We start from the raw sequence: 15,179 nt of genomic DNA on the forward strand, positions 1-15,179 counted from the left end.
GCACGGAAACGCTCGCTGTGGAAATGTGCGAGTGCTGAGGGGAAATGTTTCCATCTGTTCCAGGTGTGGCCTCCGACGGAATTCCCGAGATTCCAGCGGAAACAGGAGTTCTCCATCGGGGGAACTGGAAGTCCTGAAGAGGAAATCTCTAAAACAGCAGTCGAGTTATGAATTTTATCGCTTTCCTAAGCTATTATTTTCACCTCATTTTTCACATATTATTGAGTGAAAGTAGATTTTCCTCAGATTTACGTCATTAAAATAAACACAGCCCTGTCACTGATGGCAGTATGTGGGAGATGGTTCTGTCCTCTTCCTCCTCACCCCTTCAGTACTGGAACCCATCCATGTCCCTTCCTCTTGCGGTGTTTATGGAAAACTTGGCAAATCCCCCCCTTATGCTCCTGTTTTGGAGAAAAAACTGAGATATCAGAGTTGTCCCACGTTTCAGGGAAGAGAGGGAACGTGGTGATTGTAAAAAGAAAGGAGCGTTTAACTGGGATCACTGGATTATTACGGGCAGGACTGAGGTAGCTAATTACTGCCATTAATTAATGTGGAGCAGATAAAGAGGGATTTTTTTGTTTTACTTCTTAGCCCACCCAAGGAGAAATCAAAAGAGGAAAATAAAAGCCTGGACAGCACAGCTGCTCCTGAGCATGTAGATTTTTTTTGCCATCACTTTCACAATCAGCTGTTTTTCTTGGGAAACTTTTTCCAAGGTACTTCAGTTACTCATTTCTAGGAACTGGAGCCTCATGTCCAGAAAAAGCTCCTGTTGGTGCAGGCAGGAGCTGCTGCCCCTCTGCCTGGCAACACAGATCCCACAAACAAACCCAGGGAGCACACGGGGAATCTGTGTCCAAATCCGGTCTGTGCGGTGAGAGCTCAGCACCCTCAGTGTGGTTCTCTTGAAATAATCTCAGGATGGTTTGGGTTGGGAGGGACCTTAAATCCCATCCCAGCCATGGCAGGGACACCTCCCACTGTCCCAGGAGCTCCCAATGTCCAGCCTGGCCTTGGGCACTGCCAGGGATCCAGGGGCAGCCCCAGCTGCTCTGGCAATTCCATCCCAGCCCCTGCCCACCCTGCCAGGGAACAATTCCTGCCCAACATCCCAAGATCCAGCCCTGCCCTCTGGCAGTTTAAAACCATTCCCCTTGTCTCTATGAAAATTCCCATTCCAGTAACAGGATTTCTTTTGGTTCATCCAAATGATAAATTTACAGGGTATCCACCTCCCACTGAATTATTTTGGAAGATTTCAGCAAAATCAGTGAAACAGTTGAAACATCAGAGCAAAGACCAGAATTTTTGGCACTGAGCCCTCTCATTGTCATGAGCCTGCTGCCTTCATCCACTTGGAAAATCCTCCCCAAATTTGGGCAAATGGTGAGACTGACAATTTTAGGCTTCGTTTAGGAATGGGAATTCCTTCAGAAAATCAAAATTAAAGGGGAAAGGGGCTTTTCAGTGGAATACTGGTGCCCACAGCCTGGAGGTGGGGAGGGAATTCACCTGTCACCATATCTGGGCTGACAGTGATCGCCTGTCCCACATGGGGATATTTATCTCCTTGAAGCAGTTGTTTTATTCCTCCTTCTTTCTGAGTTGAGAGGTTTTTTTCTCTGTTTTGTTCGGGGATTTTTATTTTGTTTTTTTGGGTTTTGGTTTGGTTTTTTTTCTGTTTGTTCGTTGGGGTTTTTTTGGGGTTTTTTTTGTGGGGTTTCTTTGGTGTGTTATTTTTTTTGCTTCCTTGATCTTGTGGTTTTTGAATTTTAGGGTGGGGGTTTTTTTGAGATTTTAATAATTTTATTTGCTCCACCTGCAGAGCTGGGTCCAGCTCTGGGGCCCAGCCCAGGGAGCAGCTGGAGCTGCTGGAGAGAGCCCAGAGGAGGCTCCAGGATGAGCAGAGGGATGGAGCAGCTCTGCTGGCAGCAAAGGCTGGCCCAGCTGCCATTGTTCAGCCTGGCCAGGAGAAGCTTTGGGCTGAGCTCAGGGTGGCCTTGCAGGGCCTGAAGGAGCCCCAGGAAAGCTGGAGAGAGACAATTGCCAAGGGCTGCAGGGCCAGGAGCCAGGGAATGGCTGCCAGGGGCAGAGGGCAGGGCTGGATCTTGGGATGTTGGGCAGGAATTGTTCCCTGGCAGGGTGGGCAGGGGCTGGGATGGAATTGCCAGAGCAGCTGGGGCTGCCCCTGGATCCCTGGCAGTGCCCAAGGCCAGGCTGGACATTGGGAGCACCTGGGACAGTGGGAGGTGTCCCTGACATGGCTGGGCTGGCACTGGGTGGGCTCTGAGGTCTGTCCCAACCTAAACTCTTCCAGGATTCTGGGATTGAGGAGCTCTGAATTAATATAGAATTGTCATTGCTACTGCAGTTGGACAGCTCTTAATCACTCAGTTTCTATAATTGTTACTCCTGTGGGTTCATGCATTGCTGTGTTCAGCTGCAAGAAAAGGATTAAATAAATGTATTCTGATTATTCCTGAGTTTATCATTAATGAACTAAGTAGGGGGGTACAAATTTTGCTCAAATCCATTTTGGATGTAGCTCCACTTGTGGAGTCAACCAGATCCAAACTTGACCTAGTTTTTCATTTGTTGTTTTCAAGTTTTGCTGAGCCAGAACTGAATAGAAGAACTCAAATAACAAATTAACCTAAACTGAAAGTAAGGGGAAAAACTGTATGAATTTAGAATGATCCATACATTTGTTTATGTTCCTCATTATCACAGAATCTTCGTGGAATGGCTTGGTTGGAAGGGACTTTAAAGATCATCCACTTCCAAACCCCTTCCATTTTTCTACCTATTATTTCTGGGACATCATTTAACAAATAGATTTAAATTGTTTAGAATAATTCCATTTCGATTTTTGCCTCAATCCAGAGCTGAAATGTGTGGATTAACTGGTTCAGAATGACAGCATTCCTCACTTGGAATAACCATAGGGAACCTGGGGTTACCCAAATTTTTTTTTTTTTTTTTTTTTGCTACCCAGAACCTGTTTTTCTAGTTTTGGTTTATTTTTTTTTTATTACTTTTGAAATCTCTGCTCTGAGTCCAGTCATGTAAAGTCACAGAATGGTTTGGATTGGAAAGGATTTGACTTAAGGAATTCAATGGGAGAAGTTTTACTGTTTATACAAAGTCAATGACAAAAACTACACTTTTAAGGAGCTCAGAGATGATTAAGTCTAATAAAAAAGTAATTTCAAATCTGGTTCATGTGTTGGACAATTTTGAGATGATTCCATGGTTTCTATAAGCACATTTGACAAATTGTTTTTCAGAGCACCTGTGTGGAAAGGCTGTTCTTTAACACCAAGGAGGGAGGAGAAGAATGAAGTGATGCCCTGAACATCAGGAAGTAAATTGAAATCCATTATTTTTGGTGAAGAAATCAGCAAATCCCAGCACTGCATCACACAAGTGGTGGTGTTCCTGAAAGGAGGAAGGTAATAAAAAAGAAATTAAAATCTCTGTACCACATAGAGGGACTGTACACACATTAAATCTCACCAATATTTTCTAAAACATTTCCCCACTGCACAGAAATTTCCTTTTCATTAAAAATTATGCTTTAAAGTATATAAGACTTCAAAGAACTAATGAGAAAATACTACAGAAGGCAGCAAAATAAACTTATTTATTCACTCAGCAAGGTGAGAAAAGCTGATTGAGATGAAACAAAGCTGGGGGAACATCCAGGAAAAAAAGTGTAAATGAAGTGTTTTAATTGACAGAGGTACAGTAAAAGTAAATAACTCCATAAAATATAATATTGGTCAAAGATTTTTAAAGGTATTTAAGAATGAACTAATTTTCCAGCCAAAATACACAGTTTTGAAGGGAATTCTCTCAGAGGAACTGTCATTAGATACTTTAAAAAAGGCTTGAACTGACTGGAAATTGCACTGAGCTTCACTTGCCACTCAGGAGAATTAGCAAATAAGGAAAATAATGTTATGAAATGTGTAGAGATGACAAAAACAGTGGATAAAACAAAACAAGTGGTTTAGATATTAAAAAAAAAATAAAATATATATATATGTTGTAAGAATTTGGCAGGGAAAGAAAATAATGACTGAATATCCTGAATAAAAAGTACTTAGGAATCAGAAAAGAAATTAAAGAATTAAATAATTAGGTATTAATTAGGTAATTTTTCCTAGTTAAAGGTTTTTACTGGATGTTGTGAGATTCTGAATGATGATGGGCAAGTTGATATCTTTAAAAATGTTGTGAAAAAAAACCCTTTTTACAAAATAGTGAATTTTGCAGGCATGTGTGTGAGAACTGATGGATATGGAGGAATTGTTTGGGAATTTGACAGATAACCTATGGCAGGATACAGGTATGGAAAATAAAACCCCAAATAAATACAAAACAAATGCACATTCCAACTAAAACTTGTAAATTCTGCCAGCAGCAATGAATTGTAGTAGACAGTGTGAAAAAAAAAGTGTTTTGTTAAAAGGATTTTCAAATAATATTAAAATAATCATGCAAAGTTAATGTGTAAAATTGACTCTTAAGAGTGCTGAGAGCCCTTGAAAAACAATTTGGGATTTATCCAGATATTGAAAACATTGAGAGTTGTATTAAACAGAAATTGCAGTGCCCAGCATTTATGTGGAAACAAAGTTTTGTAGTGACCTCAAAGGGGACTGAAAAATGGAACAGAATTTTTAATTTAATTTTTTTAAATATTGATTTGGGACCAAAGGAAAAAAATGGTACCAGTGAGTGATCTCCACACCCTCAGCTGTTTACATTTTTCCTGTGACATAAATAGCTTTTGAAACTCCAAGTGTAAGATTACAATTCATGGCTCAGCTCTTTCTCCTGGTTGTAAGGAGTGTGTAAGCGGGGGTGCTGTGTGAGGTGTGTTAATGGCAGGAGATTAACTCAGGTTGCTTGCAGCTTCCTGAGGCAGTGAACACAGATTTTTAGGTTTTTTTATTTGTCAAATAGGAGGAAAACTCAGTAACTCAGTGCCTTAAATAGATTTTTCCATTGGTACATTATAGATAGGAGACATCAACCAAAAATGTTTAGTGATATAATGTTTTTAATGATATATTTTCAGTATTTTGGATTTGAGTTAGGGACAGTATGAAATTAATTTTCATAGAAGGCTGGACAGGGCTTAGAGCAGCCTGGGACAGTGGGAGGTGTCCCTGCCCATGGCAGGGGTGGCACTGGATGGGCTTTAAGGTTATTTCCAACCCAAACAATTCCATGGTTCTGTGATTTCTGAGCTGAGCTTGAGGAATGACTCAAAAAACCAAATCCTTTCTGTCAGGGTAAGGAGCAGAGTGAGCAGGGCCTGAAGATCATCAAGGTGTTAAAGGAACACACAGGGAAAGCAAAATCACAGAGAATGGAATTAAGGAATTAAAATTTCTGTTCTTGCCTTCGAGTTTACAGTGCAACAGTTCCACAGAATCCCAGAATCCCTGAGGCTGGAAAAGCCCTCCCAGCCCATGGAGTCCCAGCTGTGGCCGATGCCCACCTTGTCCCCAGCCCAGAGCCCTGAGTGCCACGTCCAGCCCTTCCTTGGGCACCTGCAGGGATGGGCACTGCAAAGCTCCCTGGGCAGCCCCTGCCAAGGCCTGAGCTCCCTTTCCACGGGCAAATTCCTGCTGCTGCCCACCCTGAGCCTCCCCTGGCCCAGCCTGAGGCCTGAGCTCTCCTCCTGTCCCTGTTCCCTGGCAGCAGAGCCCGACCCCCCCGGCTGTCCCCTCCTGCCAGGGACTTGTGCAGAGCCACAAGGGCCCCCTGAGCCTCCTTTGCTCCAGGCTCAGCCCCTTTCCCAGCTCCCTCAGCCCCTCCTGGGGCTCCAGACCCTTCCCAGCTCCGTTCCCTGCCCTGGACACGCTCCAGCCCCTCCAGGGCTCTTCTGCACCAGCCACAACTGGACAGACTTGAGTTGAAATCCATGTTGTCCCAAATCCATGTTGTCCAAGAACTGCCTGCAGTGTGTTCCACACTAACCAGGTGTGGAAGGCAAACATGAAGATCCATGTTTAAGTGCTCCCAGGATTTCCTGGGACAATGATCTTCCCAGACAAAGCATCATGTGGAAAACTTTTTTTTTTTTAAAAAAAAGCCTTTATGCAAAAGAAGCAAGAGAAGAATGGATCAAAAACTGTCAGGATGAAAGAGAAATGAAACAGAACAAAAAGGTCAGTTTTCAGAGAAGGGGAGATCACAGGAGGAGTCTGCAGGGAGCTGTGCTGGGACCGGTGCTGCTTCATGTATTCCTCAATGATCTGGAGAGGGGCTGAGCTGGGAGACACCACAGACTGCTGAAGGTATTGAGGTATTCAGGTAAAGGAAAGGTAGAGGACAAACTGAGGTGCAGTTAAAGGGCTGGCTGGAGAACTGGATAAAGACCTGGCAAGAGCGAGTGACTGGATACTAAATTGGCAGATAAAATCTGATGTAGTAAAGTAGTTCACACAGGGGGAAATTCTGTGTCCATAAGGATAGGCTCTTAGTTGTTTTTCCACTCACAGCTGAGATCTTTGGGTTCTGATTAATATTTCCATGAAAATATTGGCACATTGTTCCCTTTTACTGAGAGAAACAAATCAAATATTTGGAATTAAGAACACAATATAAAGAACAAACCAGAGAACATTGTAGCACACCTGCCCTGGTATAAATCCATAGTTCTTTGTATACTGAGCAGTGTGTGCAGTTCTTTTCCAGATGTCTTGAAAAGGCTTCCAGGACCTGGAGGAGCTGACAAAAAAGCTGGAGAGAGACAATTACCAAGGGCTGCAGGGCCAGGAGCCAGGGAATGGCTGCCAGGGGCAGAGGGCAGGGCTGGATCTTGGGATCTGGGGCAGGAATTGTTCCCTGGCAGGGTGGGCAGGGGCTGGGATGGAATTGCCAGAGCAGCTGGGGCTGCCCCTGGATCCCTGGCAGTGCCCAAGGCCAGGCTGGACATTGGGAGCACCTGGGACAGTGGGAGGTGGCCCTGCCATGGCAGGGGGTGGCACTGGAGGAGCTTTAAGGTCCCTTCCAACCCAACCCATTCCAGGATTCTGTGATTTCTGTGTTCCTGTAATTCTGTGATCTCAACTCCGAGCCAATTCTGAAAAACAGAATTTCAGAGAAAACTCCTCTCATCCCAGCATTCCCTTATACCCTCAGCCATGGCCTTCAAGGACAACTGGAAGCTGCTGCAGAGAGCCCTGGGCTTGGACTTTATGACACTTGGGAAAAGGAACAGCAAATGCTTGGAAAATTTTCTCACTTTGGAAGTAACTTTTAAGGAATTTTTTCCCCCCTGGAACAGATCCGTGTTGCCTATAAAACCTTGTGTTATTGTCCCTTTGGCTAAGAAGGTGATGCTCGGAATCTGGAATCTGGAATTTGGGTAAAAATTAATACCACAGAGTTGGTGTATTTAATTTATTGCATACCAATTTCACTGCCTTGAAAAGCAACATAAAAAAGGCAACAAAAAGTTCTTTCTTGTGACAGTCTAAGCAAGAAATATTTTTTTGCTGCTGTTTTCAGCCTTTGAAACTTGAAGTTGCTTATAAATTTCCCTGTCCAAAATATTACCCTTCCAAAGAAAAAAAGAAACAAACAAAACAAACCCAAATTCTCCTTGTTCCTTCCACTTAAAACAGATGAAAAAAAAAAAGATAGGGGAGGTTTAAAGAATAAAAAATCAGCCTGAAGCAACACCCAGGACAGAAAACTTCTTCCAAGCGTTAAAGCTTGGCAAACCTGCAAACAATGGAAAACAAACAAACAAGGATCAGTTGAGTGTTTGTCTCAGCCTGAATGTTCTGGACACACACAAAACCTCCCAAACTATCCTCAAATCCCCAAAATAAGGTCAGGAAGTGTTCTGTTCCTGATGTTTCACATTGGAAAAGCCCCTGTGTGTTCTGTCCATCCCAAATATAAAGTTCCTGTGCAAATTTGAGCATTGTTTTTTATATATATAAATGACATTAGTTTGTGCTAATTAATTAAATTTATTTAATTAATAGAACTCTTCAGAAATTTATTAATTCAGACTTTTATGTGTCAAATATAAGATTTACATGTGATATTCATACACCTAGAATGGAGTAGAGTTTATTCTAACAGAATAAATGAAATAAATATCCAGAATAGGTTACATTATATTGATTTTTAAAAATATTTATGCTACTACAGGTGTATTTGGCTACTTGGAATTTTCTCAATGCTTTCCATTAAGTTTTCTTTTAATTTCTTTTAATTTGTTTTAGTTTTTAACTGGAAGTCTTTATGTTCTGCCTGAAATTTGGGTCCAGTTTTACCTATTTGAGGTAATCCCTTTCAAAAACTGCTCTGTCAATATATCAAAATTCGGTTGAGGTTTTATTGTGAAAAGATTTGCTGTTACACATAGGTTGGAAGAGGGAAAAACAATGGGATTGAGGTGATTTTTCAGCTTTTGTTTTGGGTTTTATAAAGCAAGAGGGAAACTTTCTGTGCTGGGAGTACAAGTGTTGTGGGTCGTGCTCCGGGATGGGAGCACTCAGGAGAGGAGAGGATATTTTAGTGGAAAGAGATCTAAAACCATCATCTAATTCAATTGTATTCATCAACCTGATGGGCTCTGCCCACAAAAATATCAAATACCTGGAGTTATGGTAATTTCATTGTCCAGAAAGGAAAGGAGTTATGGGCAATGCTGTTAGAGCAGAGAAGGGGTTTGGTGCAACCCCTGCCTCAGAGAGTTTCTTGTGCAGCTGCTGCTCAGTGAAATCTTTTCCATCTCCACGGATTTGCCAACTTTACCAAGGCCACTGGACAATTTCAGTCCTGAGAGATTTCCTGGGGAACAATTTAACTATTTATGAAATACCAGTTAAATAAGCAACACATCTTCCATTGTGCTGCCTATGCCTGCCAACTGTCCCCAGTTTAAACCCATTTTTTATTATTCCTTATATCAGAGAATCATAGACCCCAGAGGGTTTGGATTAGGAGGGATTTTAAGGATCACCCAGTGCCACCCCTGCCATGGCAGGGACACTTCCCACTGTCCCAAGCTGCTCCAAGCCCCAGTGTCCAACCTGGCACTGCCAGGAATCCAGGGACAGCCACAGCTTCCCTGGAAAACCCGTGCCAGGGCCTTCCCAATCCACAGCAATTGTTCCCCAAATCCCATCCAGTCCTACTTTCTGTCAGTTTGAAGCCATTCCCCCTTGTTCTGTCACTCCTTTATGGTCCCTTCCAACCCAAACCAGATTCTATGATTCTGCCCCAGATTTGTTTTTGGGGTGCTGGACCCTTTGCAAAGTTTTCTGATGTCCTGACACCTGAAATCCAGGACTTCTCTATGGATGTTTTTTAACTCACCCAGGCAGTTCTGCAGCTGGGAGTCACTGCCAGTAGGGAAGAGGGAGCCCTGAAACTTCTTTAAAAGGATGGGGATGGAGAACTCCTCCATCCCTTTACCCCTCAGAGGGAATTGGGGCCTGATTTACCCATGGCAGAGGTGGCTGGCTCCAGCCCCAAATGCTTTGTGTGCTGTTTTCCTTCCTCAGGTGCCCGTGGTGTTGTGCCCTCTCCAGAGTTTCAGCTGCCCTGGGAATGCTCCAGGGATATCCCCACCCTGGGAGTGCAGCCCTGCCCAGCAGTTATTTTGGGAGCTCCATCCTGGCAGGACTGGGCCCTGCAGGCCCGGCTGGTCCCTCTGGAATTTCAGCAGGGATCTCAGCAGAAGGTCAGCACCGACCTTGCATTGCCAGTTCCCTGGAATAGCTCACGGAGGGGAAATGCAGGCCCCAAAAACGGTGCCCTACAAAAGAGGATTAGGCTAATGTAGGTAATTAGCCTACATTAGTGATGCCACAGAACAGCTCCAGGGCCTGGCAGTGGGGAACTGGGGCTGAAATGCACCTCATGGGCAGGTGAGGTACACACAGCTCCTCTGCTTTGTGTGCACAGCAGAAAATACAAACTCTTTATTCTGGGTTACTAATTCTGAGTGCATCACCCCTTGATTAGACCCTCAGCTCTTGTCGTGGCTTTTTATTCCTTGCAGTGCTCAGCCACCTCTGACAGACCCACCTTGGGCAGAGGTGGTGAATAAAGAGATTCACAGAAGTTCTGGAAGCTGGTGGCTGGGCAGAGGATTGATCCTGGCTATTCACTAAACCATCTCTCACTTTGGGAAAAGCTCAGCTGTTTTGGGATGTTTCACCTGAACATCAGGAAGAACTTTTCTGTGCAGTGACTGAGCACTGGAGTCCTCTGGGCAACCTGTGCCAGGGCCTCATCATCCTCACAGTAAAGAATTCTGTTGTAATCTCTAATTTAAATTTACTCTTTGTCAGCTTAAAGCTATTCCTCCTTGTCCCATCACTACATGATCTTGTAGTAAGTCTCTCTCCATTTTTCTTTTGAACTGGGATGGGATAGATGGATTTGAACTAGGAGGGAAAAAGGAAGACAAGAAAGCATTTCTGCTTCTACTGCTTCTTGTCCTGAAGAATGACTTCTTAGCCTAATGAAGCTTTGTGACAATTTTAGAAAAATTTCTTTAAAATTCATCACAATTTCTTTTTCTTAGCTAGCAGGAAGTTGATCAAGTGGACACCAAGCAGAAAATACTTCTAAGAACTTCCTTGAATGGATTTGTGTCAAGATACCACAAATATCATGGTCAGAAATTTCAAGAACAAAATCCCAGTGGAAGCTGCACAAGGAGCTTTCTCCTGACAGCAAGAACCAAGTTTTCATTTTGGCCAGCAAAGACACCAATGCTGCTGCACAAGAGAGCAGGGAATTGGTGTTGAAAAGGGAAGGAGCCAATGAAGGAACTGATTTTAATGGAATTGAGGACAGTTTTTGACTCTTCCAGGAATTCCAACAGAGAAGCAAAAGCTGGGCATTGAACAGGTGTGGATCCAATGATGTTACAGTCGGCAGAACCAAAGATTTTTGAAGAGCCACGGATTGTACTGGTCCTTTTGGATGTGAGGGTGACTTTATGATTAAATTAACCTTTTTTTTTTTAATTTTCTAACACAGGGAAACCAGATTGGAAATTGAGGTGTAGAGAAACTCCCAGCTGGGAAATACTTGTCATTGTAGCACTTGATTTACAAAAGTTTTAAAGAATGACAATTCTTCAGAATGCCTGATTTTAACAGGAACTGTTCTGCACTCCCATAAATGTATTTATCATGGAAAGTGGTCTTAGGAGGACTTCTGGGACACAACTTCCAAGTATGCATTTTCCCTAGGATAACTAACACAGCCTTTTTCCTGGACACTTCTCCAGAAAACTCCATGGTTTTGGGGAAGGATTTTCACAGAATCACTGAGGTTGGAAAAGATCTCTAAAATCATTAAGTTCAGCCTGTGCTTGATGCCCACTTTGTCCCCAGCTCAGAGCGCCTCGTCCAGGTTTTCCTTGGACACCTCCAGGGGGACTTCAAACCTCCCTGGGCAACCCCTCCAACACTTAACAATCATTTCCATGAAAAAAAAAATTTCTCCTGATATCCAGAAATTCCTGCCTGATGTTTTAAACCGGAAAAGAAACTTTTCATACTCAGGAGTGTGATCTTCACCACAAGTGTGAACACGAAGGAACACAATTCCAGAGAGTATCAGGGAGAACTCAGGGAGATGCACTTTTTTTTTTGGGAACAAGCCTCATCCAGCAGCAATTCCAGGACCTTCTGGTCCAGAGGCGTGCCAACCTACACAATGTGCAGCTCTGGCTGTCAATCCAATGCCGGTACTATCGAAGCCGGCTCTGATGATGACTCAAAAGCCGATCTATCTCCATCCGAATGGGTTACCATGGCAACCCCTCTGGCCTAAAAAGAGCTGGACCACATTAGTTACTTAGCAGCACCTTTTTGACAGGCGAAACACAAGCTGCTCCCTCCAGATGATGGTTTCATTTAGAACTGCGGCTGTCTGGGAGCTGCCGCGGCGCTCTGGGAAGCGTTGGTGATGTAACCCATGGAGGAGAACTTCTGCTGGGACTTCACTTGGGGTTGGGGCCCAGCACCAAAGGAATTGAGCTGTGTGGTGGCTTTGGTGGAGAAACACAACAGCAGAATCTTTCTTTCTGTATTATGATGGAATTCTTCCTCAAGATCTTCCAGCTTGGGTCTGCTGACCTGAGAGGGCCCCTCTTCCATCGGGATCAGAGGATTATTGGAATTGCTGCTGGTCCAACACAGCATCTACATCAAAACTTGTACCCAAAGTACAAATGCTGAGCCTTGGAAAACTCAGGGTGCCCATGGCTGCTGTGAAGGAAGCCTGGAGTTCAGGCAGAGATGGAAACCCTCCAGAAGGAAAACTGCAGGGCTACAAGGGCAGGTTGGACCAGGGAATGAAGCCTTCCAGAACACACAGTGAAGAGGCAAATGAATCCCTGTACTCCATGTAGGAAGGCTGAAAAGGGAAAAAGTGGAACACATTTCCCATAATCACACTCTACTCCAGAGAATCGTAGTTTGGGTTGGAAGGGGCCTTAAAGCCCATCCAGTGCCACCCCAGCCATGGCAGGGACACCTCCCACTGTCCCAGGTGCTCCCAGCCCCAATGTCCAGCCTGGCCCTGGGCACTGCCAGGGATCCAGGGGCAGCCCCAGATGCTCTGGGCACCCTGTGCCAGCCCCTGCCCACCCTGCCAGGGAACAACTTTCTCATATTCCTAACCTAAAATTCCCCTCTTTCAGTTTGAAATCACTCCCCCCTGTCCTGTCACTCCAGGTCCTGATGAATTGTCCCTCTCCAGCTTCCCTGTAGCCCCTTTCAGACACTGGAAGTTGCTGTGAGGTCTCCACACAACCTTCTCTTCTCCAGGCTGCAGAGCCTGGGACAGTGGAAGGTGTCCCTGCCCATGGCAGGGGTGGCACTGGATGGTTTGTAATCCAATCATAGAATCAAACTGATTCTATGGTAGTAGAGTGTGATTATGGGTACTGTGTCCCATTTTTCCCCTTTTCAGCTGTTTTGTTACATCTGTTCCACTTCTCTAGACTGCTGTACATTATTTTCTCTCTTACATCCCATTTCTGCACTTTCCTCCTCATTTTTAGTGTGCTTTTTTCTTATTTTTTCTTAATTTTTCTGCTTATTATTGTTATTTTTGGCTCCAAATATTCTGCTTTCTGAGGGGTGGTCTCTTAGGAAGAGAAGCCCAAGCCTATCCACTAATTCATACAGAATGTACACAAACTCTTGTCTTCAAGTACTGCAAACGTACTTCAGGTGTGATGCAGAGTTAAAAAAAAAGGACTCTCAAGTCTTCCCTGTCTTAGCAGTCCCTCCCTTCCTAAAGAAAATTTAAAAAAGAGTAAGATTTGGCAATTTTTGATAAGCAAGAACTTGGATTCCTTTTATCCAGGTCACAACTTGTGTGCAAAGTTTCCAGGTGGGGCAGGATTCTGGTGGAATCCCAGCCTGGAGTATCCCTATCCAAAGCCTAAACCTCTGGCAGAGAACACAAGTTCAGTTTCTGACAACCCATTCCATGAAGAAATTCCTCCTGATGTCCAACCTGAACCTCCCCTTGCTTTTTAATGAAATGAATATTGAAGAGAACACTTTTGTACAAGGGAAGAACCATGCAGGTTATTTATTATCCAAATAAAATTAACAATCCAAAAATATCTAGTTGTTTGTGATGGAAAAGCAACATTTTAAGAAGATGTCATCACCATTTAAAGGACATTTTATCTCTGCCCAAAGTGCCAGAGCTTGGGTATAGCCAGCAAAATAAAAGTAGAGGATGACTGAGCAAATGCACAAACTCTTGAAAAGTCTGTAATATTTTTAAGTGTTAGTAAAAAAACCCTCAAAACCAGACAAAAACCCCAAACCCCAAGAAGTTACAGTAATGAACAGTGTAACAAATTTCTGTGAGCTTTGTAGTTGCCTACACTGCGCAACAGAAAAACTATTCTGTCACTGCACTGACATAGACCAGAAAGAGATTTTAGAGGGGAAAAAATCCTCAGGGAATGTCTCCCCTTGCTCCTCTCTGAGAGCGGAGCTGTCCTTCCTGACTGAGAGATTGGGCTGAGGTTGTTGGCCTTTGATATCTTGGAATTGTCCATGTTGGAAGAGCCCTCCAGGATCACCCAGTGCCACCCCCGCCCCAGCAGCATCACCCCAAACCCTGTCCCCAAGGGCCACATCCAGACTCCTCTGGGACAATTCCAGCCACTCCAAACCTCCCTGGGCAGCTCATCCCAAGGCCTGACTGCTCTTCCAGGGAAATTTTCTTTCCCAATCTCCAACCTGAGCCTCCCCTGGTGCCATTTGAGGCCATTTCCTCTCCTCCTTTCCCTGAGAGTCCAACCCCCTGCCTGTCCCCTCCTGCCAGGGACTTGTGCAGAGCCACAAGGGCCCCCTGAGCCTCTTTTGCTCCAGGCTGAGCCCCTTTCCCAGCTCCCTCAGGAGTTGCTTTCCACATCCCAGGACAAGAACCACATTCTGGCTCAGAGTCAACAAGAGAAGTGTCAAAAGCAGCTCCAAGTGACCTCAAATCTTTCCAGGGCTGTGGGGAAGGAGAAAGCACCTCTTAAATCATGGTGCTCCCAGGCACCTCCCATGGCTGGAAGGCGCAATTCCATAAATAATTTCAACTCACCTAACACCTCCCTGTCACTCCTGGGGTGCTCCCATGGTTCCCCTGCTCTTCCCTGTGCACCCCTGTCCCTGGAGAGGGACTTTGCACAAGGGACTGCGGCGACAAACAGGAATGGCCTTAAGCTAAAAAAAAAGAGAGGTTTAGATGGAGAAATCCTTCCTTGGGAAGTGGGGAAGCCCTGGCACAGGTTTTCTAGGGAAGCTGTGGCTGCCCCTGGATCCCTGGAGGTGCCCAAGGCCAGGCTGGACATTGGGGTTTGGAGCCACCTGGAATAATGGAAGGTGTCCCTGCCGTGGCAGGGGTGGCACTGGATGGGCTTTGATGTCCTTTCCACCCCAACCCACTCTGGGATTCTGTGATTACACAATTTAAGTAAAATTCTCAACACTTCAGTTATTTGGGGGGCTTTGGCTGTGGCTGCATCCGTCTGCCAATCCTTGGCTGCTTATTTCCACCTTTTAAGCCAAGATAAAAAAATATTAAAACAGGAAGAAAAAGCAAATGGAACAAGTAACATGTCCTAATTTCTCCAAGGAGGCTGGCTGGGA

The 15,179-nt window shown here is 44.5% G+C and overlaps 1 long non-coding RNA gene across 2 annotated transcripts in view; it reads left to right on the forward strand.

The window, feature by feature from the left end:
- Positions 1-13,646, forward strand: part of LOC111928617 (uncharacterized) — a 13,981-nt gene extending 335 nt beyond the window's left edge. Inside the window, exons 2-4 of one of the 2 annotated variants that reach the window (XR_015285349.1) lie at positions 64-1,392; positions 3,294-3,458; positions 10,580-13,646. This is a non-coding gene — a long non-coding RNA (uncharacterized LOC111928617). Of the gene's footprint in view, positions 1-63; positions 1,393-3,293; positions 3,459-4,284; positions 4,366-10,579 lie in introns of those variants that run through there. The other variant, XR_015285348.1, reaches the window with a different exon arrangement.
- The last annotated feature ends 1,533 nt before the right edge of the window (positions 13,647-15,179 follow it).

This window comes from Cyanistes caeruleus, chromosome 3 (genome assembly GCF_971803275.1).
Source record: "Cyanistes caeruleus chromosome 3, bCyaCae1.hap1.1, whole genome shotgun sequence".
Taxonomy (NCBI): Eukaryota; Metazoa; Chordata; class Aves; order Passeriformes; family Paridae; genus Cyanistes; species Cyanistes caeruleus.